Source organism: Cricetulus griseus, chromosome 4 (assembly GCF_003668045.3).
Source record: "Cricetulus griseus strain 17A/GY chromosome 4, alternate assembly CriGri-PICRH-1.0, whole genome shotgun sequence".
NCBI classification, from domain to species: Eukaryota; Metazoa; Chordata; class Mammalia; order Rodentia; family Cricetidae; genus Cricetulus; species Cricetulus griseus.
The window spans coordinates 202,911,197-202,937,571 of NC_048597.1; the positions used below are offsets into that span (position 1 = coordinate 202,911,197).

The 26,375-nt window shown below is 38.2% G+C and overlaps 1 long non-coding RNA gene across 5 annotated transcripts in view; it reads right to left on the reverse strand.

Moving 5' to 3' along the window:
- LOC103161027 overlaps positions 1 to 26,375 on the reverse strand; it is a 235,096-nt gene that overhangs the window by 14,581 nt on the left and 194,140 nt on the right. For 3 of the 5 annotated variants that reach the window (XR_003484487.2, XR_003484484.1, XR_003484485.1), the window contains 4 exons: positions 11,974 to 12,117; positions 7,000 to 7,238; positions 5,640 to 6,092; positions 116 to 2,192 (listed from right to left, as the gene is read on the reverse strand). This is a non-coding gene — a long non-coding RNA (uncharacterized LOC103161027). Of the gene's footprint in view, positions 1 to 115; positions 2,193 to 5,639; positions 6,093 to 6,999; positions 7,239 to 11,973; positions 12,121 to 26,375 lie in introns of all 5 variants that reach the window. The other 2 variants (XR_003484489.1, XR_003484486.1) reach the window with 2 other exon arrangements.

The window sequence follows — 26,375 nt, forward strand, 5'->3', positions numbered from 1 at the left end:
ACACATAAAGGGGCAGATAGAGTAAGATAAGGTAGACATGAAATTTAATATATTTTTAAATAGGAACTTGGGGAAGACACATGACTACCACTGCATCTCTGAGCTTTCTGCATACCTCACATTAAGACTCCACAGAGTTTTTGAGTCTTCAAACAGCTTTCCAAAATAAGCAGGTATATTTGTGGGACAACTCGAGTAGCCAAGATATCTGTCAGTCAGTGTCCACGTACTTCTTTCTCATTACCTGAAAGTACCATTTCAGACCATAAAATGGGAAGATTCATCTGAGATCTTAGGAAGACTGGAAGTCAAGGCAATGTAAGAGGTGGTATTAACAAATACATATTCAGAAGAAGTTGACAAGTAAAGTAGTTGAAAAGTATATTTTAGTTATAGTCCCATTCAGAATATTTAAATGTATTGCAGCTTAGGACAATGAGTCATAAGAAGGATGTCTATGGTGAAAAGATTGCCATAATAGCTATGTGTACCTGAAGAGAGGAGTGGGTAGTGATATACACACACTACAGGCTATACTGAAGCCACGAAAGGACCAGTTTCTGCCATCCCCAGGGGTTGTTGTGCACAGGAAGCTGCTTTGGTGGTAGGAACAACACCGACTACTTCTGAACTGGCACCACACTGCATTCTGAAGTTTGAATGGGCAGAGCAAATCATGGATAATCACTCTTCACCAGATATGGATCTTACAGAATGGAAGGGTAACTTGGACTACTCAAAGTTCTGAAGAGGAATGCCAGAGAGAACGACATGGAAGGCACTCAAACGCTAGCAGAGAGATCAAGGTGCAGACTCTGTAGCACATAAACTTAGGGCCAAGAGGAAACAGAAAGAGTGGTACACACATCAAGAGAAGCCCCACAGAGTGGGGTGCTCATAACTGGAAACTGTTCTTACTAATGCTTATCACAGCTTGAGGAGTGTGATGCCAGCATTTAACATTACAATCAACCTGTCCTCTTTCATCAGTCCTTGGCAACAGAAAACCAACACAGCAATAGAATCCCCAGGTTTGATCCACTGTATAAAGCTGAGTGTGATGGCACAAGCCTCTAATATCAGTAATCAGGAGATAGAGGTGGGACAATAGGAAGTTCAAGGACATCATTGGTGACATAGAGAGTTTAAAACCACATGAGACCTTGTTTAAATAATAGGAAAACAAATAGGGGGAGGAACAGGAACAAGAGGAGGAGGAAGAGGAGAGAAGGAGGGAAAGGGGAAAGAAGAAATAAAATATTATGCAAAGGAAGTGCTGGGAAAATTGTAAAAACTCAGGAACCATCACAACAGGATGACCACATGGCTTCTCAGAATTGCAACTGGAACATTGTCTGATTAACCCTTGGGATGAATTGTTACTTCATTTATTATCTCTGTAGATTAGGCCCAAACTTCAGAATATGACAATCATTCATACAGGATTATCTAGGAGTAAAACACAATCCCCAAATATACAGTTTTTAAAAAGTAATTAATTATGAATTTAGTTTCCTTTTCTTCAAGGACTATCAAACCAGTTTGATTACCCCACAGTTTTCCTCATTTCTTCAAACACAAACACACACACAAACACACACACACACACACACACACTCATACACACATGCACACATACTCATTCTCACACTTAAAAACTTTCCCTTGTTTCCTTGTTAAATATAATCTTTTCTTCATTGATCCTTATATAAACTTTGGGGTAAGTACTTCCTTTGAGATTGGGTCAAACTCTCTGGACTTAGCAAGCCTTGTACTCAGTATTTAGACAAAGTTAACTTCAAACTTATGTCAATCCTCTTGTCTCTGTCTCTTAGTGCTGTTATTTCAAAGCATGAGCAACCACACCCAAATATTTAATTTGTAGTTGCTGTATAAATTTACAAGACTTGTGATTTAAACTGATTGTAAAATACTTTGACAAATATATACCTTTTTCTTTCATTGACAATCACTAGCATGCAGCAGAACCTCAGCCAAGGAAGGAGAGAGTGTGTAATGATAATTTGGCTCAGAACACTCATCAGTGTGAGGTGACTTAGATATCTGAACTAATTCTGAAGAACTGTTAAGGATGTAAAGTGACTTGAAAGTTTCAATTGCTGGAAAGAGATCATTAGTGACATTTATCTATAACAAAATTACCTTTTTTTGATGTGATCAATGAATCCTCTCTGTGATAAACAAATTAAAAGTAAAGAGATGAGAGAGTAGTTTAGAAAGACAAAATCAAAACAAACCAGTTATTTTTGATAAATTTGTGAGGTCCAATCTTTTTGGCTATCAGTGCCAGAAGGTTTTTGCTTGTCCTCCTAGGAAGAAAACAGATGGACATGCATTTCCCTGTTCTCAGCATTCTTGGAAGGTCTGAGTTTTATTGTGAAGAAAATATTTTCCATAAATGATCATGGTTCCTTTTAAACAAATATACAAATAAATAAACTATAGACTGATATAGTGTGGATGACATAGAAGTAGAGAGATATATACAACTTCAGAAGCACAGCATAGGCTAGGAAACATTAGAGTAGATATTGTTGAAATACAAAAAGCAAGCTTTGAAAGTAATAATTTTCATCAGAATAATTGCATTTGAACTTAACTTTATCTAAATGATATCAATAATGCATTTCTGAGCAATTATAAAAGCAGATAGGATCTTATTATAGATTTTTTTCTCCTAGCAACAGTGAGATCAGCTACAATCAAAGTTGAAATGACCTATAAAACCTGGCACAGCTTACGCTATACAAGATGTTAACATTTTAATATACCCCACACAAATTCAAATGAAATAAAATGAAATGCAGAACTGCAAAGAAATACATGATAATTGTTTTTTTAAAAAACACCCTCCATTAAATATAACCTTTGAATATGATACAAAATAAGACAATACAATAATAGTTCCACAGAACACTTTCTCATAGGCATTTTACATTTCACAAAATGAAAGAGTAGAATCACAGGAACTAAGTCAGAAATTGAAGTCAGGGTTGGCAAGATGGCTCATCAGATAAAAGCACTGCCTACCAATAATGAAGACCTGAGTTTGATCCCTGGAACTCAGGGCAAAGGAGAGACCTGACTCCTACAAGTTTTCATCTGACTTCTACATGGCGTGTACATGAGCACACACTTGTTCACAAAACTAATACATAAAATATGAAAAGATAAAAGGAAGAAGGAAAATGATTTAAAAATAACACTAGGGTCAGAAATTTAGAGAAACATAACTCTATTTGTTTACCTGCAGTGAATCATAAGCCCCCTTTGCACTTGTGATTTACAAAGAACTTACATACTTAAAAATTCTGTACTGGTACTAGTGATTATTAACTTTTGCTTTTATCATTTGGGAAAAGAAGAGTCAGGACAATACTGTTGTGGAACAATCATTCTGTACACTGTGAAGATGTGTCTTTGCAAGGCACTTTGTGCTTGATTTAGTAAAGAGGTAAATGGCCAGTAGCTAGGCAGGAGATAAAGGTGGGACTTCCAGGCATAGAGAGACTCTGGGAAGAAGGGAGACAGAGAAGCCAGACACACAGAATGGGATAAAAGTAAAAGCTATGTGGTAGAAAATGGATCAGTAAAAATTGATTAATTTATGTTAAAGAGCTAGTGGGACAAGCCTAAGATATAGGCCAAGTTTTCATAATTTTTAAGAAGTCTCCATATCCTTATTTGGGAACTAGCCGGTGGGACAGCAAAAGACTCATTACACAACATGGCCCATCTTTCTGAAGATTGTAATCAGTTACAGAGAGAAGGCACAACATACTGTCTTTGAAAATGCTAATCAGATTAACTGAGGCTTTGAATTTGAGAAAGGAAGACTGGCATGGACTACTGGTGCAGTTTTCACTCATTTAGGGGCAGTGAAGTGAAAGTCTGGAAACACAGATCACTTCCAATGCCAGTAGCAACTGAAGGCAGCAGCTTCCTCCAACCACTAACTGTGGCCTTGGCTCTCTCAAAGCAGCAGCTCACAGGGAGATTCTCTGGGTCTAAAGCCAAAGGAGCACTTGAGAGTTCCAGGAAGAGGCTGCAAGAGGCCTTTCTCAGGAGAGAAGAGATGTCTTAGCTCTTAGAAGGGGCGTGAGTTCAGGTGTCATATAGGGCTACTCTCTGAACCTCCTGCTCCATGGTCTCTAAGGTCACCTGCACTCATACCCAAATACACATAATTTAAAACAATAAAAATAAATCTTTTTTTAAAAAATAAGAAAGCCTTGCTCCTTCTTTTTTGGCTTTGCTATGTCTCCTGAAGGCCACTTGTTTTAAGCAGTGGAGCATTAGGAGGGAAGTTCCATCATGCCATGAGATTGACATTGTTGAAAGTGCCATATTAACAGAAAACATAAAGAGGACATAGTCTAACTTGCTGACTACTACTTCACAGTTTGTAGGTTGTTTAATCAAAACAACAATCCCATTTAGTATATTTGATGACTACGTCTACTCTGATTGTCATTAGGACTTTCCCTCATGTTTTGTATTTTCCATCCTTAAATGCTACCTCCATAGAGACACAAAAGAAGATATTGTTAGGACCACAACACATCATAATTTTGAAAAAGATAGTTCATAAAACATAATTTGTTTGGGGTCTATGAATACAATTATGTACAAGTGTATGTTTCCTTTTAATATTGATTACCAAGGTTGTGAGATAAAATTCCAGACCTGCTTACATTATAGCACAGTAGAGACCCTATATTCTTAGAGTGGTAGGACACATTCATGTCACTATGTAGAGATTGTCATTTTTTACAATGACAGAAATGTGAATGTTCTCCTGGGGCTTCTTGTGTCTATTTGGGGAATTTGTTGAAAACAATTTACTCGGGTATCTTTCAGTTGTGGTGTGAAGAAATGCCTTTTAACTGTAATATAATTGATGGCATCTGGTAGCTGTGGCATCTGCACTTACTCAGGTGGAAGCTGACTCATTGGCAACTTTATTAATATAGTAACACAGCCTGGAATTTATCACTTTCTTTTGACCTTTTTTGATATCAAAACGGAGAAAGTGCTAGCTACTATCTGTGCATTTTCGTACATTATTGATTAGTTGTTCTTTCAGTGATTTGTGTAGCCATTCTCCCGAGATGCAAAGCCAACTTTTAGCAAGACTTTGGCTCCTCGAGCTCCCAGCATGCATTTGAGTAAGTGCACCCACTGACTCCCACAATGCTAAGCATCAGGCCTTCTTTATCAGCAGGGTTGTGCGATTGTTTGCCATTCTGCTTATTTTGTTTTTCAGGACAACAGAAAAGTGCCCGAGAAGTTACTTAGCAATAAATGACTTAGAGGTCCAAAGTTATGCCTTCTACTCATGAATAATCTCGCATCTTTTGCTTTGTTTTTCTTTTGATCTTTACTGCAGAGACTACAGAATATTTTCATATGCTGTACATTAATTTTATAAAAAATTCCTCATAAAATATATCTCTAGAATACAAAAATGTTTTCTTAAAATGTGAGTAGGTCCATGTTCATGTATGTCCTTCTGATGACCTTGCTTCTCTATTTCTTTTCTGGGTTCTGTTTAACTGGGTCAAGTTGGGTAAGATAGATTGCATACCACTTGGAAAACAGACCCTCTGTTTCCTTACCTGGAAGCTAAGGAGGTCAGCCTGGGTCATTTTGGATGAAGTTTCAGGTCTCAAGTCCCGTGTTCAGAAGCAGAGAAAGCTTAATTCTGGCTTGCAAAGTAACAACCTTCTATTCAAAAAAATAAAAAGTAAAAAACAAAAAACAAAAAAAACCCACTTGGTGGTTTTTTTGTTTGTTTGTTTGTTTTGTTTTGTTTTGTTTGAAAAGAAGGTTGTTACTTTGCAAGCAATAATTGATTTTCTTTTCTTGGTAATTCAAAGTTCAAAACCAGGAAAGATGAGGCTGAAGTGATCACTCCACAGTCAAGAGCACTTTCTACTCTTCCAAAGAACCAAGATCAGTTCCCATATTCCACATCAGGTGGCTCACAAAGAGGTATATAATTCCAGCTCCAGTTCAAGGTTGGGCATCTAACATCCTCTTCTGGCCTCTGTGAGCCCTATACATGTGACCTACATGCATACAAACATATAAGGTTAAGAAAACAAAAACAGCAGAATTGTTTCTTTTAAAAGTTAATCTTATGACATTGTGACATACATCTAAGCACAAATTTAAATCTATATTAGTTCTACATATACATATGCCATTATTTGCATATGCGCATTGCTTAACCATCCATGCTACTAGCATATATGTTTTTTTCTAGATGTAAATCTATAGTCAGAAGTTAAAATTGAATGTATGCTAACCTAATAAATAATAGATGAATGTCAGACCTATATTTCATGTTACAGAATATAGTATCCAACCTGAGCCGAAAACCATTTCAAAAATGCTTTCTATTCAGAAATGATACAAATGCCTCCTCTTGTTCAGAGGGCCTACCATCTGATTATGAGTTATAAATTTGCAATAATTAGTGTCTAAGCTGCCTGCATGGAAATGTAAAACACAATCAGAATAACTAAGCAAAGCACATCAGCCATATTAATTTTCAGGGCTGCTAGGAACTATAAATTCAGAAGAAAGTAATCAATTCACTAAGAAAATAATGTTGATCTCTGAGTCTTATATCATATTCATGCCAGAATTTTCCATTGCCATCAGTCAGAAAGAGAAATATAGCATATGAGGCAGTGAAAACCATCAGCCAATATTAAATAGAGGCAATTTTTGCATATGGCTTTCTAGAAATATGTCATATACCAAGGTGGTAAATGGTGTTGAATAGTAAGCAAGAGATCACCACATTGCATAATTCCCAAATTGGGTAATGAAATGACTTACATCCCCCCATCCTCTTCTCTTTTCTCTTCATTCTTCCTTTTCTCATACTTAGAAAAATGAAGACTAATATTACATAAGTTAGTAAAACAGATCACTTCTTTCCTTTGTGTAATAGAATTGGAAACTTACTTGTTGTCTTAGCTTGCACTTCTGTTGCTGTGATAAAACACTGACCAAAGCATCTTGGAGAGGAAAGGGTTTATTACAGCTTATGGTGTACAGTCCACCATGATCAGAAGTCAGGTTAAGAATTCAGACAGCAATCAGGAAGCAGGTATCAAGGCAAAACCATGGAGGAGGGCTGCTCACTTGTTTGCTTTCCACAACTTGCTCAGCTTGCTTTTTTAAACAATCCAAGACAGCACTGGCTAGAGTGGGCCAAAAACAAAGCAAAACAAACATCCCATCTAAACATCTGGTATCTGCATCATTCCCCACATCCACTAAAGAGACCAACAGTGAACTGGATTATAGAGTTCATATTTTTTAAATCTAGACAAATACTGGGGCAGGTATGATGTACAAAAGAGTAGATAGCTTTGGGGAGGGACAGAACCCTTTTGTAGTAATGACTCCTAGCTTTCTCAGGGAGCTGCAAAAAAACCAGAACTAGACTCATCTAGCCATCCTCAATTGCCTGCCTTATGAGGGGATATTGCTAATAGCTTTCAAGGCATCCTTCTGCATACTCTTTAATATGCAACCTCATTTGTAGGTGTTTGGAGATGGTTTCCTTCCTAAAGCATGGGTAAATTTTGAAATAATTGAATTGAGCTTTAATAAAACAAAAGTAAGCTGACAGATAATTTTTTTAGACAGGGTTTCTCTGTGTATCCCTGGATGTCCTGGAATTCACTCTGTGGACCAGGCTGGCCTCAAACTCAAAATTCAACCAGCCTGTGCCTCATGAGTGCTGGAATTATAGGTGTGAACCACCACTGCATAGCTCGAGAGACACTCAATGATCAGTAAATTAAGACCCTTAAGGTATGTATGGCATGCATATTTATCAAAAGGAAGAAAAAATAAGGAATCATAAAGGAACATTTCTAGAAATGTGACGACATGATTTAAGAAGCTGGAAGAAGAAGACAGATAACGTGACATTTCAACTTAGTTCTATTATATAAAAGTCACTGCATACTCTTATAAACAATGCACAGTCCAAGTTTCCTTCACCTGAAGTCCAGTTAATCAAGGCTTAGCTTTGGATGAGCATGCGCTTGGCTGGAGTTTCATTAAGTAAATCTTTACCTATTTTCAATTTATACAGCACAATTTATATGGAAAGACTGACTAAAAAACATGTATTTCCCCATACAATGACCAGAATATATATACATATATTATATATAATATATTAATTTAATTTAACATATGATATAATATATAATTTAATATATATATATATAATTTAAGTAATAATAAGAAAGTCTTGACTAAAAACTAATGATTACCTGAGTAAGGATCATTCTTCAAAATATATCTGAGGAGACAACAGAGAGATTCTTCCTGTATCAAAGTTAATGATAATTATCCAGTCCATTAGTGAGTGGGATGCTTAGAAGCAATTAGGAAGTGTTGTCAATATATTTTGCCTTAAGAGCAAGGTATGTTTGAGTGGTCCCCCACTTCACCAATTGCCAATAATTTCTTCTCATTATCTTTGAAAACTACTGGTACAAGAATTAGTGTTAGAACCAAGGCTAGGGTTGCACTCTGGATTGGGAGAGTGCTGAGGAGCTTGCTATACTTTACATTGACTCAGAATATGCTAGCATGGCGAGGACATCTCCAAGTGAGTACCTTTCTCTACCTCAGAATCATCATAACCTAACTCATGACCTTCCCGCCACAGAAACCCTCTTCTCAACCTACATAAGAGCTCCATCATTATCTTGTCTTCCAATACAGAACTACTGTTGACTTTCTGCTCGCTCCTACAAATTGTGTATGAAAGTCTTGCTGACAATATGCATGAACATCTCTTAGTTACATTCTCACCACGTATCCCTTTGTTCTATGGCCTTTTTGCCCTTCTGATTCTGTCTGCTCTGCATCCAAAGCTGTTAAACAAGCCAAGTGGTAGGAACACACACCTTAAATCCCAGCACTTGGGAGGCAGAAGCAGGTGGATCTCTTTGAGTTCAAGGTGAGCCTGGTCTACAAAGTGAGTTCGAGGACAGCCACAAAACAACAACAACAACAAAGCAAAGCTATTAAACAAGCATTGTTAAAAAAAAATCTGTTATTATCCCTATGCTGGCAAACCTCCCAAACCACACTTCAGTCTCCCTTGGTTTCCTCTGACTGTCAAAGGGAGATACGATGTCTCACAATTCCCCATGCTTTCAGCCTACCCTTGGCTCAGAGTGAAGAATCTCAGCTTAGCACACTGTGCATGTGCTCTGAGGATATCTGAGCTTCAAATGAGGCCACTCTCCCCTTGAATGCTCCACCTGCTCTCCCCTGCCTTCTCTATCCACCTCATCTGCCGAGACTTAGGGTAATGCTCTTACCTTGTCAAGGTGCAGATGACATCAGGTTGTGTAAATGTGCTCTCCTAATTTTCAACACATTTACCAATAACTTTGTGTTCAGTAATCTTATTCTGGCTTTTTATGCTTTTCTCCTAATTCAACATTCACCTGCCTTTACAACTGTCCAGTTTAAAGTTAGAAAAAAATATTTCATTGACCACTATGAATACATAACAAGCAGAAGTGGGGCATCTACATAGCTCAGTGGGGAAAGGTGTTTGCTGCCAAAAATGAGTTCTGTCACTGGAACCCAAAAGATGAAAGGAAACAAACCAAAACAAATAAACCAAAAAAACCCTCGAAATAAAGTATGTGTATATGTATAAGGAAATGAGGGAAACTGTGGGTTAATCAAACTGGTTTGAAAATGCTTGAAGAAGAGGAAGCTAAATTTTTAAGTAATTACTTTTTAAAAACTGTCCTAGAACCTTTATCCAGTAGCTGATGGAAACGGAAGCAGATACCCATAGCGAAACACAGAACTGAACTGGAATCCAGTTGCAGAGAGGGAAGAGTGATGTGCAAAGTGGTCAAGACCAGGCTGGAGAAACCCACAGAAACAGCTGACATGAACAAGTGGGAGCACATGGTCCCCAGACTGATACCTGGGAAACCAGCATAGGACTGATCCAGCCCCCTGTGAACAGGGGCATCAGTGAGGAGGCCTCAGAAATCTATGGGGCTTCTTGTAGTAGATCAGTGCTTATCCCTAGCATAGGGATGGATTTTGGGAGCCCATTCCACATAGAGGGATACTCCCTCAGCCTACACACATGGGGGAGGGCTAGGCCCTATCCCAAAGGATATTTCAGACTATGAAGACCCCCTGTGGAAGGCCTCACCATCCCTGGGGAGCAGAAAGGGTCTGGGATAGGTAGGGTGTTAGTGGGGAGCAGGGAAGGAGGGGAGGAAGAGGGAACTGGGATTGACATGTAAAAGAACCTTGTTTCTAATTTAAATTAAAAAATGGAAAAATGTATCTTTGAGGATTACTTTTTACTCCTAGACAATCCCATATGAATGATTGTCATATTCTCAACTTTGGGCCTAATCTACAAAGATAATAAGTGAAGTCGCAATTCATCCTAAGGTTGAATCAGTCAAACAATGTTCCAGTTGCAATGCTGAGAGGCCATGTGATCATCCTGTTGTGATGGTTCCTGAGTTTTGACAATTTTGCCAGCACTGCCTATGCATAATATTTTATTTCTTCTTTTCCTTCCTCCTTCTCCTCCTCTTTCTCCTCCTGTTCCGGCCTCTCCCCCATCCCATTTGTTTACTATTATTTTAGACAAGGTCTCATGGAGTCTTAAACTCTCTGTGTCACCAATGATGTGCTTGCACTTCCTATTCTCCCACCTCTATCTCCTAATTAATGAGATTAGAGGCTTGTGCCGTCACCTTCATGCTGTGGAACACAAGTGTCTCACACACACAAATAAATATAAGGAACAATTTTTAAATGAGCCTGCAGTATCTCTAAAGCACCATCTGTTTTTCAGTGCTGGCCATGAACCTAAAGCCTCACCCATGGAGGTAAGTGCTCTACTCCCCTGCTGTAAACACAACACCAATAATCCACATTCTAATTAAATAAGATAACTACTGCAGTACATTTTATGATTAAAAATTAACACAAATTATGTATCCCATAGTGATTTGTATAACCACCAAACTTTTTAATATTCTGTGTGAAATGTTAAAGGCTTTGGGCGATTGAGTGAGAGGGCAATAACGAGAAGACAAAGACTATGTTGGAGCAATGGCTCTTTTTGCTGAAGTTGCATAGAGTGTCAGAGCTATGCCTTCAGTCTCAGGATGCAGCTGGGAATCTATAACAAGCCTTACTCTCAGCCAAAATTTTAATTTGCTTGTGCCTAAGGGCTAATGCATCTAATTCTCTTTTAGGTTTTATTCTCTGCTATTCTGCCCTTCTGCCTCCATATTCTGCCTCTAGCTTTAAATTTTATTTTCCTACAAATGTGTCCATTATTTTGCCCTCAATTTCTGTCTTCTGTATGCTTCACACTACAATTTGGACAGTCTTTCATTTGTGTTCTTGGGAAACTACTTTCCAAAGTTTAAAACATGTTTGTTTTAACTTTTGTCTAGAGTCAGAGTTTGAGAATAGTTTCTTGTCTCTTCAAGCACAGGGTAGAGATATGCCAGTGCCATGCCACCACTCATCTTTCTTTGGGTTCATTGGTATTCTGGAACCTTCTGGGAGTAACCAACAGGGAATTCAAATAAGCCTTAAGATGTGAGCGGCGGAATGCTTATTAAATGACTTCAGTTCTTTTCTTCCTTTCATTTCTGGATTTCCCCATCAGGAAGCATCTTTCCTCTGGGCTTTCCTCCTGGGCTCTCTTACCATTGGCATACAAGAGAACTGAAAACATGTCAGGTAGATAGCAGACCTTTGGAGGCCATGTGTATTCCCCCTCTGTATTCCTTCCAACCTATCAATACAGACAGCCCTTGGTGTGATACTCTATAAGACTTGGTTCAGCAACAATCATCCCTAAGCTGATGAACCAGCTTACAGTAAGTGTACAAAGGGTACCTGAAAGAATGACGAAGAATGTCCAGCTGCCACGTCCATAACAACATAAGTAGTGATTGTTTGAAGTCATCAAGATTTTGGTTGTTCATTCTGGTGTAGTATTTCAGCAAAAGCTGACAAATACATCGTGGATAGATATCCTTCCTGCTGGAAAGTCAGAGAGTCAAGTGTTCTGTGCAAAGTAAAGTCTTAAAGAAAGCTATAAGAAGAATTCAGTATTTAATAGGTGCCAAGCTCCGCTGAAAAATCTGTGGCCATATTTCAATCTCTTTTCAGGAACTTGGAAAAAGTCCCTGAGGACTGTGCTTCAATTCTGGTTAGTTTTTGACAATTTGATGTTAACTAGAGACACCATGAAGAGGGATTTTCTGTTAAGGAACTGCCTCCAATCAGACTGTTCCATAGACATGTCTGTGGGACATTTTCTTGACTAATGATAGATGTAAAAGGGCACAACCCACAGTGGGCGTGACCATCCTTGGGTGGATGGTTCTGTGTTGTATGAGAAAGCAAGTTTAGTGAGCAATGGATGGAGAGAGTGTCAGTAAGCTGCATTCTTCCTTCCTTTCTGCTTTAGTTCCTGCCTTGATCTCCTGTTTTAGCTTCCTTCAAGGATGGACTGTAACCTGCTAGCACAGTTGCTCTCATCACAGCAACAGAAATCGTATTAGTACCACTTTCCAGAGATCATGCAAGTCATTCTCCTTGGATCTTCCTCCCTTCTTGGAATCTCCCTGAATAACATTCCTAAGATCCCATGACCCTACTTAATAATCCTAAGCCTATGACTACCGCTTAGCAAGTCTTTGGTTTCTGTTGCTGAGACAGGAGTCTTTGCTTTAGCTAAAGTGGATTCTTTTCAGTTCTTTAACAGTATTGGAATTGGCAGCCCACTGTACCTACCAACAACAGATGATATCTCAGAAGGGTAGACGAGTTCAATCTTTAAATGTTAAATATTACTTTAGTGTGAGAAAAATAGGGAAGAAACTATTTTTTATAAAAACTACTTTATGTCCATATTTTAGCATTTGGTATTGAAATCTGTCCCTGCGGGTTGTCATAGTGCACGCCAGTAAGATTTGCTGAAGGAGCAGAAGCAGGAGGATCAAGAGTTCAAGGCTGGCCATGGCTACATATTTTAGGAAGAAAAAAAGCTGTCCCCTAAAAAATGTCTCAAGTTACTCTAAGATAATATCATTAGAGTGAGCTTTCTTGATTGCACTTGGCATAGACTTAATATTATAGTACTGTTCATCTTGGCCATGTGCTTTGTGCCTATAAATTTCAGGATGTGAGGGATGGGTGGACCTTCACATAAGGAAAACCTGGGCTACATAGCAAATCCTGTCTCAAATCTAAACATAAAGATTTTAATATTGCCTTTTTTCCAGTTGAAATGGAAGGAAGCACAGAAAACTCACAAGAGCTGATTTATATGGAGGCTGCACTCACAGCCAGTTTCTCTGTTCCTATCCAGTCTGTGAATGGCCGTCCTGATGCATCTTGGCATGCTTGGTGTTCTGCCAGCACACAGAATATTCAGGTGCACTCTGGTGACTCTTCTTGGGTGAATATGGGAATAATGCAGAATTTAGCTTCTGGCATTGCTTCGGCCAACTTTGTTCATGCTATAAATAGCCCAATTACATTATGACTTTGGTTGTGCTTTTCTCTAGTATTTTACTATGTAATAATCTTTCCCATAATTTGCCATAACTAATTTTTTCTTTGTTGTTGTTTTTCACTTGCATCTGCAATTAGACTTTGTTGAACATTCTCCTCTTTTTTAACCATCCCTTCTGGGTCTAGAACAATGTTGATTTTACTGAAAGCAGTTTGTGTAGCATCTAATCTATCTGTTGGGAGCAAAGAATAATAGTTTTGGATAATACTAGGCTCAAATGGTATTTTTTTTTGTCACACAACTTTTAGATCTTTCAGTTTCACACTGTGAATCTAAAAGGAGAACAGGGTAAATTGCTGAATTTTCTAAATGGATTCATAAGAGAACTTCTGTATGGCATTATCTCATGACACTTACTTTCTTCCAATAGCATTCTCCATGGCCCTGCAGCTTTCTCAAAATTACATCCAGGACCCACACAAGAAAGAGTTAGCTTTCCCGTGATCATGGCCTTCCTCCATTGTCTTTGCACATCTTATAGAACAATGGCTCTATAGTGTAGCTATTAAGGAAAGGGTCAAATTGGAGAAGTTGGCTCCAAGACTTGAGAAAAGGAAGTTTGTGTGCAAATTTTAGTCTTTGTTTTGTATGTGTGCGTGTGTGCATGCATGCGCACAAATGCATTCACTAGGTCTGCTATGTAGAAGCCAGAGGTGGACACTGAGTGTCTTCCTCTGTCACTTTCCATGTTGTTTTTCAGATAGTCTCTCACTAAGCCTACTTCTCACCATTGCAGCCTGGCCATCTGGCCAGAACAGCCTCCTCCTTCTCCATGCCCAGTGCCAAAGATTCAGATGCATAGGATCACTCCTGTCATTTTCGAGTTGGTATTGGAGGGCCAAACCCGAGTCTTCATGCTTGCACCATAGACATTTACCCAATGAACTATCTCCCCAAAAATTTCACTTAAAATATGAGACATGATGAAAGGCTGATGGTTAAACTATTTAACTGGCTGCAAGTCTTTTACAGAAACTGAGGTATTACATAATTTTATGCACAGTTTATAACAATTAGTGCTTATCGTGTTATCTCTTCATCCTTTATTAAACAATGCCAGTGGCTTCTGAAGCAGTGTCATGATGGAGTTAAGAAAGGGGAGTAATTTTATATTAGAATGACAAAAAGGCTGAGACTAACCTGTACTTGATGACATCTATATAAAAGTGTAAATTGATATTGAGATCAGGCTGTGCCCTGACTTAAGTTACCCCACATTATGTAGAAGACTGTCTTTTCAGACTGGATTTCTCCAGGAGACCCCCTTTTACAAACAGTGCTTGACTCCATTTTAAGGATAGAGGATGACTATTGTATACCATGATGAATATGTGAATGGTACCATCTGTCCTGAACTACCTCCATGACACAGGCTGATAAATGACTTATTCCTGGAAGTAGAATGGGTACAACCATATACATTCCTCAAGGTCAATTAAGACCATAGGGATACATTGACACATGAGGGAAGCCAAGTTCAAGAATATATTAGACACATATGACCAAGGTGCCATCAACATTTGTGACACGGTGATACATTTTTAATCCATCTAGTAATGAATGTGCTATGGTTCAATCTAAGCTGTCAAACTCCTCTGGCACTGACAATAGATATTTCTGAAGACTGTCATTTATTTTCTAGAAAACTCATTGCAAATATATGGAAAGATGGACGTTTTGCAAATACTGTGTTGTCCTCTTTACTATAAAAATGACCTCTATGTCCTTAACAGTCCTGATTCCTCAGATAAATTCATCTCCATTCTCAGGAACTGAAATTTTTACCAAATTAACCAAGGAGTTGATTTACTCGATTTTAAACTGCCCATCCTCTTTTTGAATATATGAAAGATCATTTTTATTCATTTTTCTCAAAAAGGACTAAGATTTCCAAATTTCTATGTTCTTCTAAGCAATCACTTTAATATTGCACCCACATTTTGGGAAACCCATAAAATACCACTACAGTCAGATAAGCAAAAATTATAATTGGTTATTTTAGATTCCATTATATGCTTAAAATTTTAAGATAGAGTGAGCAGCTATTAGACTCACTCTGTAAAAATGTTTGTAGAATTATAACTGATTTCTGTGTACTGGCCTAGCTTCAATGCCAACCATTAGCTGTCTAAATTTTTGCCTTACAGCAACAATGCATGATTTATTTTTGATGTCTTAATGCACTTGATTGGCAATTGAGCTCTGACTTCATGTTGACTTCATTACAAAAATGTATTTCTTTTCTGCTCTATCTTTATTTCAGCTCTGTTTGGTGGGGTTTTTTACGTCTCTTTCTCTCTGTGGGCATTCTAATCAATTTGATAATTCTTAAAGTTACTTCCCACAGTTCATAGCTTCAGGGGCAAGTAAACTTCAATAAACCATTCATTAAAGGGGCAAAGTAGTCAGTGGCAGCAGTTAACAAAAAACAAATGGGCAACCATTGCACTGTTACTGACTTTATGAATCAGACCAGTGAGATGAGGGTCAGGGCAACAAAGTGTAGCTCAGTGACCAGAGCTGGTGCTATCCACATCTATACGGAGAGCCTATCTTAACACATACTTCTTGCTCTGGAAATTTTTCTTTCAGATGCTCGGGCATTCTCAGAATTTGTGGAGAAAATTTAAAACAGAAAGTATTCACAGAGATGCAGAAAATCCTCTAGGCCATTCAAATAAACTCCGAGAACAAACTGCATGACTTGTGTTGTAAGGTCGCTGTTGCCATCACATTAATAAATCCAACCCTTCTTTCTTGGCAGAGTATGTGAACTCCCTACCTACACTCAGGAGTAAACTGTTTATCAGAAGAGTTGATGCTATGAGAGTATTCTGATAAAAATAAGGAGAAAATATATAGGTTGTATATTTGAACCTGCCCATTTGTATTGTGGGTAGGGTAGGCAAGGAATTGCCTAGAATACAGAATACACAATGGTTAAGAAAGACTGTGAGAACAGAGAGAGAAGAGAGAGGAGAGGTGGGTCTAGGCCTATGACCATTTCAGCCTAACAGCCCTCCAAAATGTTAAGCATGATAGCCATGGCAGAACTACCAGCAGAAAAAAAAAAAAAAAAGTAAATCCAAAACTGGAAAGATATGACATTCTCAGAGAATCTTAGTGTCAAAAATTAATTGAAGAATGTTTATCCATTAGTAGATCTCTGTTTTATTTACCCAAAATGAAATATGGATATAACATATGCCATCTCCCAAAGCTGCTGAATGAAATATGCCCAAAAATCTACTTAAGAAATTTAAAAGCTGCTAAGTCGTTTCTTATTTATTAGTCTCACAGTCTGACACTACATATCTCCAACTGGAGGAAACTGAAAACCTGACACCAAGGTGCCAGACTGGAAGGCATATGGTAATTTCCATTGACTAATGCCTGGCTGCTGGCAAGTAGTGAAAACTCTTTCTGGGACCACCTTATACCTTGATGAATAAAGCTACCTGCACTCAATTTTTAGAAATTTCTATAAGAAAATATCAGATTTATTTACAGAACAGAGGAACGAGTATTACCTCTGTGTGTGAACTGTGGGATCCCATGGAAACTGGAGGGAATTCTCTAATCCATTTCTTTAGAAGGGCTGGCAGACCTTTCTTCAGAGAAGAAACTTTGCAGGCTTTTTAAATATTTAATATACACTACTGCTTTACTGCTCAAGGAAAACCTGTGGTTCTTTATTGCCAAATATTTCAGAGCTTATCTCAACTTGTATGGAATTTTTAAAAATATTTATTATTTCTAAACTATAAGACTCAATAAAAACAAAACAGTGTCTTAGGGCAACAAAGTAATTCTTTGCAAAATTAAAAAACTAAATAATAAAATTTTAGCATCACTGATTTTCACACATGAATAAAAATGTTTTTTTTTTGTTACTGAGACTTAAATCCATTATCATTTAATTAGAATGTATTGTGTGACCGTAAAACATGCCATTTTAAATTTTAAAATAGGGGAGTCAAATAGTTATGTGGCCTTTGTTGTCAACAATGAATAATTTAGTGTAGACAGAACAATCAGACAGAAGATAAAATGATGGCCTGCTAGAAGCCACTATGAGGCACTCTATGAGGATGGAGACAGCTCATTAGAGTCAGGTGATGGTAGAAATGTTAAAGAGCAGAAAAAAAAAAACTGTGAAAAGTCTCTCTTGATGTTCTTACTGCACATTTAAACCACTCGTGTTATTAACCCCATTAAGTCCTCACTAATAATGTATATTGTCTAGAAAAATGGAACAAACTATTTAATTTTGAATTTTTATACATACATTACATACTAAATTGTTTATAATGTAATTTCCACCTGTGGTTAAAAAGATTATTCAAATATCTTATGATGAATAGACAATATAAAATTCCTAAGCTGTAGTACATTTTAAAAAATAAAATACCTAATTCCAAAGGTTCAGCAATGGTGGTGGCTACAGACTCTTTGGCTTCTGTCCTTCTACTAAGCAATCATATCTATTATGCCTCTGTGAATTTCACTGAGATCATTGTGACTCAAAACTCTGATTGGTGAAATGGAGGTTTACCATATTATCCAAGACACCTCTGATTTTAAGACGTATTTTAGGGACTAATACTTTATGGACTGCTCAAATGAAAAGTGACCTGATTAAAGAAGACAAAAAGGAAACTTGTGTGAAGATGACACACCACATGTTAACAATTGTGGCGGGATATTGCCTCATGTGCAGAACATGAGAAGATTTGATGTAAGAGAAGGGGACGGGGGACAGAACGCCTTCATGCCTCTCCTTTGGTGCAGAATAGGAGGAGGTACAGGGTGTGTCCACAGAAACCTGCAGCTGTGCAGCTGCACACCCTCCATGCCGGCTCCCATTGTAGCCTGAAAACAGCTCCTAAGAGAAGTGATGTTTCCCATGATCCAGGGAACTAGCAGACACGAACGTAAACTCTTGCTTATGATTTGGGTAGAAATATGGACTGCAGACACTAAATGCCATAAGATTCCAGATCAGTGTCACGGTGTTACAGTGGGTAGGGAAGGTATGGGAGACTTATTTCAAGCATGGACTGGATTCTTTCCTCCCCAAACTTACATTTTTCCCAACATAATTTGTATCTTCTCTCTCAGCCTAGGAATCTCTGCTTGCCTCAATGCTGGTCAGGTCCAATGCCACAAACAAGCTTAATGAGTCACCTGTGCCCAGTCCTTAACCAAGAAGCCTTTCATCCGAGTTAGTCTTCTAGAAAGAGGCAAAGCCATGTAGAATTTAACCAACACATCCAAATGAAAGTATTGCTAAATAAATTACCTGCCACCGCATCCACCATTCATGACCACAGGTGCATAAGCAAGTGACCGATGATGGTTTGACTCTGTCTTAATCAGCAGAGACACCCTCTGGTCTCATGATCAAGAGTGCATGTTTTCAAAAGACATGTTGGCACATCAGCAATCCTAGTGGCCAAGAAAGGAGGATTGCCAGCCTGAACTACAAAGATAGACACTTTCCCAAAGCATTTTATTATTCCTTTAGGCACTGAGTTTTAGTAAAATGTATTATATTACAACGAGCCACTGGAGTGGACTATATGTAAAACTTAATGATACAACAGAAGTACCCATCTTCCAGATGCAGTATAGACATTGAGTTACTAAGGCACTGAAAGTACTGCCTAGAAATATTATCAAAGGAATGGGGATGCAGCTCAATTGAGAGAATGCTTGCCTAGAATGCACAAAGCCCCAGGTTTCATGCACAGTAATGTCTCAAATACACATGGTAGCACACATCTGCAATTCCAAAATTTAGGAGCTTCAAAATCATCCTCAGCTGCATAGAGAGTTCATAGCCAGTCACAGCCACATGAAACTTTGCTTAAAAATGAAAGAAGGAAGTCTATCTAAATTATTTACTGTCTACCATTTTCAATAGATCTTTTTGTTCCCAACTTTGTTTAGACATAGAACTAAAGATTCTAACTTAGATAATAATTCACAAGATGAAAAACAAGTAAAGCTATTATATAGATATAAATTACTGAATTATAAAATGTTCAAAGGAATTTTTCTCAGTGCTTCACAACTATAATTTCACTTAGGTGAGTAGCCAAAAGGTAATGACTTAAATCTCTTAAGAGTTATATGCATTTATCAAACTAATGGGAAAAAGGATACAAGTATCTTATGATGTTTATGTTACATGAGATATTAAAAAGTTGTTTGTTGAAGAGGAAGTGGCATTTGACTTGAACACGGAATATTAATTTAAAGATTATTCTAAAGAGTAGAAGCTGTTTCAGGATAAAATAAGTGCATATGCAAAGAAACAGAGATATGAAAATGTTTATGTGTCAGTCTTTCTTACTGTCTGTGTAAAAGCAAAAATGACCAAATATGAGGCTAAGTCTGATTAACCAAGTCTTCTTCAAGAAATAGAACAAAGAGTGGTTTACTAATTAAGAGCACTGACTGCTTTTCTACAAGACCTGGGTTCAATTAACAGAGCCTACATGGAAGCCCACACCATCTGTAACTCCAGTCCCAGGAGTTCTGATGCCCTCTTTGTCCTTCAGAGGCATTTCAAACACCTAGGGAAGAGGCATACACGCAGGCAAAAGGACCATACACATACAATTTTAAAAAGGAAAGAAATAGAGAACACCAAAGTTTTCTTAAAATATCAATGATATTACAAACTCTGCATGTTGATATATGTTAGCATAGAAGAAATATATGAGGGAGGGAAGCCAAGACAGGAGAAAATAATCAGGACTTCCTGGAAAATGTCTGTTGAAGTCAAAGAACTTGATATAAAGTGGAAAGATTCATGAGTAGAAAATGGGAATTCATATTATGCTATGCAGCGATCTCTTAGTTATTTACTCTCATATACCTTTCTACATGCATTTCCAATGTATGATTTGTAACACTTGGTAACACACCAACAATTATAGAGCAGCTGGGGATCAAATCATAGGTCTGCTTGACACCAACAACCTGCCCTTTTCATCACTAGAAATGAACTGTGCTGTTCATTCTACTACAGAACCAGCCCTGCCCCTTTCTGCTCAGATTTATCACTTCCAGTGTACAGAATAAGAAAAACAAAGACAAATATTTCAAATGCCTCAAATAAAATGTTTCTTATTATTCCTTATTTAGTTTAACAAATAAAACTTGTGAAAAACAAAAATAATTAAACTATAATTAATCAGTCAAATTGCATGAAATGAGCCTTTAGAAAATTGATTGTGGTCAAATAAAAATTTAAAACTTATTAGTCAAGTTGGAGTTATACTAAAGGTTTTCAAATAGTCCCAGAATTTTATGAGTGGGTGAAGGCCAGAGAATGGAAAATTTCTAAAAAGAAAATATTATAAGTCCAGATGATAATCAATCTAAGTGCCAGACTAATGGGTAATTTTTGAGTAATGTTTAGTACTGAGAAGAGAAAAGAACATAATAGAATCCTCTAAGAAGCCACAAATCTAACTGGTTGCAGTGCTGGTGAACTGCGACAGAATTTGGAGTTAGAAATAATGGGTAGAAATCATAGGGGTAGCCTTTGACTTCTAAAAAACTCATTTCGCATTATCTAGAGTTATCAATCCATGAAATGAATTCATTCTTGAGTTTCTGGTCCCTAAATTCTAGATCTATGCAAGCATCATTCATTTAAAAGTTATTATTCAAGTGGCTGAAGTTTGCTAAGTTTTCTGTGCATGGTCACAAACAGCTGTGAAGAAAGCAATGAGTCAGAAGTCATCATAGAAGGAAGCTGTGCATTGTACTCTGTTCCTTTTTGAAACAGTCTCAGATCCCCACTGTGTTCTAAGAAGTGTGAAAATCTTAAATATGACAACTTTACAGACAGAATAACTGAGGCAAAAAGAGGTAGCACCCTGTCTTAGTTAGGGTTTCTATTGCTGTGAAGAGACACCATGACCAGGGAAACTCTCGTAAAGTGAAACTTTATTTGGGTGGCTTACAATTTCAAAGGTTTAGTCCATTATGGTCATGGCTGGACAAGGCAGCATACAGGTAGACATGGTGCTAGAGAAGGGGATAAGGAGCTACATCTTGACCCACAGGCAAGAGGAAGTGTATTGAACTAGGGGTATGTCAGGCATTGAAGACCTCAGAGCCTGCCCCAACAGTGATGCGCTACCCCCAACAAGGCTTCTCCTACTTCAACAAGGCCACACCTCATAATATTGCCACTCTCTATTAGCTTATGGGGGCCAATTACACTTAAATTACCATATTCCACTGCAACCCCCCATAACCTTTTTACCATATTGTAATGCAAAATGCATTTAGTTCAATCTCAGAAGTCCTCAGATTCTATCTTATTTAAAACTTATTTAAAAGTCTAAAGTTCAAAGTCTCTTCTGAGACTCATGCAATCTCTTAACTGGAGTCCTCTGTAAAATTGAAATAAAAAAGAATATCACTTACTTCCAACATATAGTGGAACAGGATGCATATTACCATCCTAAAATGTAGGGAAGGGAGCATAGAGAGGAAATACTGGACCAAAGCAAGAGTGAAAACCAGCTGGGAAAACTTCAAACTCTGCATCCACGCCTGATGTTAAAATGCTCTTCAGATCTCCAATTCTTTTCAGCTTTGTTGACCAAAGAGTACTTCTTTCTCTTAGGCTGCTTCCATTCCTAGTTAGCAGCTTTCCTCAACAGGTATCCTGCAGCTCTAGGACCTCCAACATATTGGGGTCTTCAAGGCAATCCAGGCTTCAACTGCACAGCTTCACACAATGGCCTCTCTAGACCTCCATTCAGGGACACACCTGACACATGCCCAGCCTCAGAAGCATTTCTCAGTCTCGGAGGAAAATTCCATGACCCCTGTGGTAGTTTTAATGCAAACTAGTAGGTGCATGGAAGACATTGGTGCTAAATGTGATTTGATGAACTGTAGGGCCCTAGCTCAAGAGGTTACAGAGAGGAATTTTAGTATATTTCCTAGAGATAGTTCTTGTGTGATTTTGGTGAAGAATGTGGCTCCCATTTGCCCTTGTCCAAGGAGTCTGACTGAGTCTAAAGTCAAGAGATTTGAATTAATTCCATTGGCAGAGGAAATCTCAAAACAGCCTGGTATAGATTCTGTCATGTGTCTATTAGTGGTAACTCTACAGAAGATTTACAATGAAAAGGAACAAGCCAAGCAAGGAAAAATTTTTTAAAAATGTATAATTAGAGGAGAAATGGAGCATCAGGAAGTGGATTAAGGCTAAGTCCTGTGTTCAAGACGATAAATGGATTAAGAAATGGAATAAATCAAGCTGTGATCTCAGGGTAAGGTCCAACCCAGCTAAGATTCCAACTTGAAAAAACAAAAAAAGGATTAAAGAAAACCTTAATGCTGGATGTGGTGGCACACACCTTTAATCCCAGCACTCCAAAGGTAGAGACTGGAAGATCTCTGAGTTTGAGACCAATTACTTGACACCCAAGTTTAGACAGTGAAGGAAACCATTGAAAATAGAAAAGCTGTTGAAGATGTAATTGAACAAGGAGGCCATGTTCCAGCCCCAGCAAGCAGTAGAACTTGCCATCTTCAACCACATGGTTCTGGCTTTAAGAATGGGAGAGAAAGTTGTGGTAGTTTGAATGTAATTGGCCCCCATAAGCTCACTGGGGATGGCACTATTAGGAGGTATAATTTTATTGGAGTAGCTGTGGCCTTGTAGAAGAAAGTATGTCACTGTGGGAACAGGCTTTGAGGTCTTCCATGTTCAAAATACACCCAGTGTCTCAGACGACTTCCTGTTGCCTGTAGGTCAAGTATAGGTCTTAGCTCTTTCGTCAGCACCATGTCTGCCTGCACACCGTGATGATAATGGACAACCTCTGAAAACATAAGTCACCCCAATTAAGCATTTTTCTTTTATGACAGTTGTCATTGTCATGGTGTCTCATCACAGCAGTAGAAACCCTAACTAAGACATTCCCCAAAGTACATAGGTCATGAATGTCAGCACTGGATGAATCCAGATGGTCCAGGGTCAGGGTCTGTGCAGGAGCATTAGGACTGCTTCTTTCTCCTGCTCCACTGTGTCAGGCCAGGCTTTCCAATCTGCCTGTCATCCTCTTCCACCATGTGAGAGCAACATACCACAGTGTGATCTTGAAACAGAAAGCAAAGTTTCACTACACATTGAATCTTCTCAGTCTTCCAAACTGTGAGAAAATATATTATGTTGTTTGTAAATTACTCAACTTAGGATGTTTTATAAAAAGTGATTGTAGATTGTGACTCTGGATGTTATAATAATTAGGCATTGAATCCTGGGCAACAGCTTTAATCTAGCCTCATTTTTTTATATATGTGTTATGTGGATAATAATGCTAGCTTTGCCATGCTTCTGAGGTGTGATATATAGAAAAAAAATAATGTTTAAAAATTAGCCTTCAATAGAGTGAGTACACAATAGATGTTACTGCTACTTATTTTGTAATATCCTTAGCTATCAAACCACTATGGACTGCAGCTAACTTCCTTTGCCAACATTATTCTTTTCTATTTCTTAAAGTGAACTAGTGACCTTCATGTGACAGAGATGAGAATGTATAGACTTGTAAATGAGGCAGATGTGAACACAGATACTATCTCTGCTAATTACTAACTCATAAACCTCAGGATACTATCTTAAATGCCTAAGGTTCTTTGTGACACAAAACTGTGAAGAGACTAAATTTTGAGAATTAAGGAATTTTCTTGGGAAGGAAAGGGCAGATATCCTCAAAGGAATTACTAAACATTGGGGTAAAGGTGGTTTGTGTGTGTGTGTGTGTGTGTGTGTGTGTGTGTGTGTGTGTGTGTGTGTGTGTGTGTGTGTAAACTGAAAGCCCAACTATACAGACAATAGGGTGTAGGAATACCTGGAGAGAAAAGGAGAGAGAGCATGAAGGTGCCGCTTGTGGTGGTGACTGGGAAGTGCTTCCTGGTTTTACCTTGGCATTTATACAAAAGGTACCACTATTTATTTGTTCAGAATTGAGTGGAGAGAAGAAGAGGAGATGCATAGAATAGAAGGTGATCAAGTGGGGAATTTCCATCAACATATTTTTTTTAATTTATGGCAATGATTTTCAAAGTCTCCAGGCTAGCAATAATAGGTCACCTGGAAACCTGATAAAAATGAAAGCTGTCATCTTCTCCACACAATGACTCCAAGATTCCAAGGGTGGGTGGGACTCAGAGTGATCCTGACTACATCAGTCAGTGTCTTTAAGACCCCTCTCTGGGTGATACTGTTAATGAATCCTGTAGAACAACCCAATCAGAACAGCTGCCTTAACCCTCTTCTTGCTGTTTATCACAAGTTAATGTCTCCGTATCTCCCTATTTGAACTAAAAAAAAAAAAAAAAAAAAAAAAAAAAGGAAACAGGAAGAAAGCACAAAGCTTTGGAGACTGGATAGGCCCGTTTAAATGAACAACAAACATGACTTCAACTAATTTATAGTAAAAGCAAAGGTTAATTTTAGTCTCAGCTATTTTCAACACCATGTGTGAACTTCCCAAGGTAGTGTTTCAAAATATGGCAGCAGCAGATCAGAATATGACACCCCAAAATATAATTCCTTGGCATATATTGAGCTGGCTGTTTTAAGAAACTGCTGACAAAGGAACGACTCAGAAAAGATGTCCTTTGGTAACAGAAGTCCTTGTCTATTAAGGAGAGCAACACTAATAAAGCGTATCAGAAAAAGTACTGGTAACATTGGTGCTCATAACTTCCAAGTCCTTTTGCCCACATTACAAGACCCTCTCTTTGCCGTGTAGTCCTCCCTTCAGTCTTCCAAGAATTGCTTCACCTCCAGCCTTCAGGAGCCCAAGACCCTATTACCTTAAGTCGACTGTCATCAGCTCCTCCCTGGGAAGCAGAGAAGGTGGCACACAGGAGAGGGATCCAGAGCTTGACAATGGTCCAGAGAGACTGTTGCCTATTCTCTGGGTCTTGGCTTCCCATTTACTCTCCCCAGTGTTTATTTTCCCATGCCTGTACCACTGTCACCTCTCCTCAAACACTTTAAGCATTGAGGCTCCACTGTATTTGGGTGAGGGAGAGGGGAGGTGATTCACTCTCATGTGATGAATTCATCATAAATCTGTATTTTATTTCCTTGTTAATCTGTTTGTTTGGTTCACATATTCAATTGCTGAGTGCTCAAAATGTAAAGTAGAAAAGTTTCTCTTCTTCACCACAACAGGCATTTGAAGACCGAGAGCATACGTAATGAGATTAGAATAGGGCTACAGAGACAGCTTAGTGGTTAAGAGTACCAGCTACTCTTCCAGAAGGTTTTGAGCTCAATTTCCAGCACCCACATAGCAGTTCATAGCTATATGTAACCCCAGTTCCAGGATACATGACACCCTCATAGGCTCCATGGATACCAGGTATACAAGTGATACACAGACATGCATGAAAGTAAAGCTCTCATACACCTAAAAGAAAATTTAAAAAATCAAAAAATGTAAAAAGGGAAGTATGGACGAGACATTCTCAGCAAACCTTCCATGTCACTGGCAGCCCCTGGCACTCACAACACACTGCAGACCACTTGCTGGAGCTCAGCTGATAACAAGCACACAGGGAAGACCTGCATAGGGACTGAAGTTTGCTACACATGTATAACATTAGAAAACTCCCATAATAAAACAAATGGATAGACATGAAGTTCTCATGGGAGAAA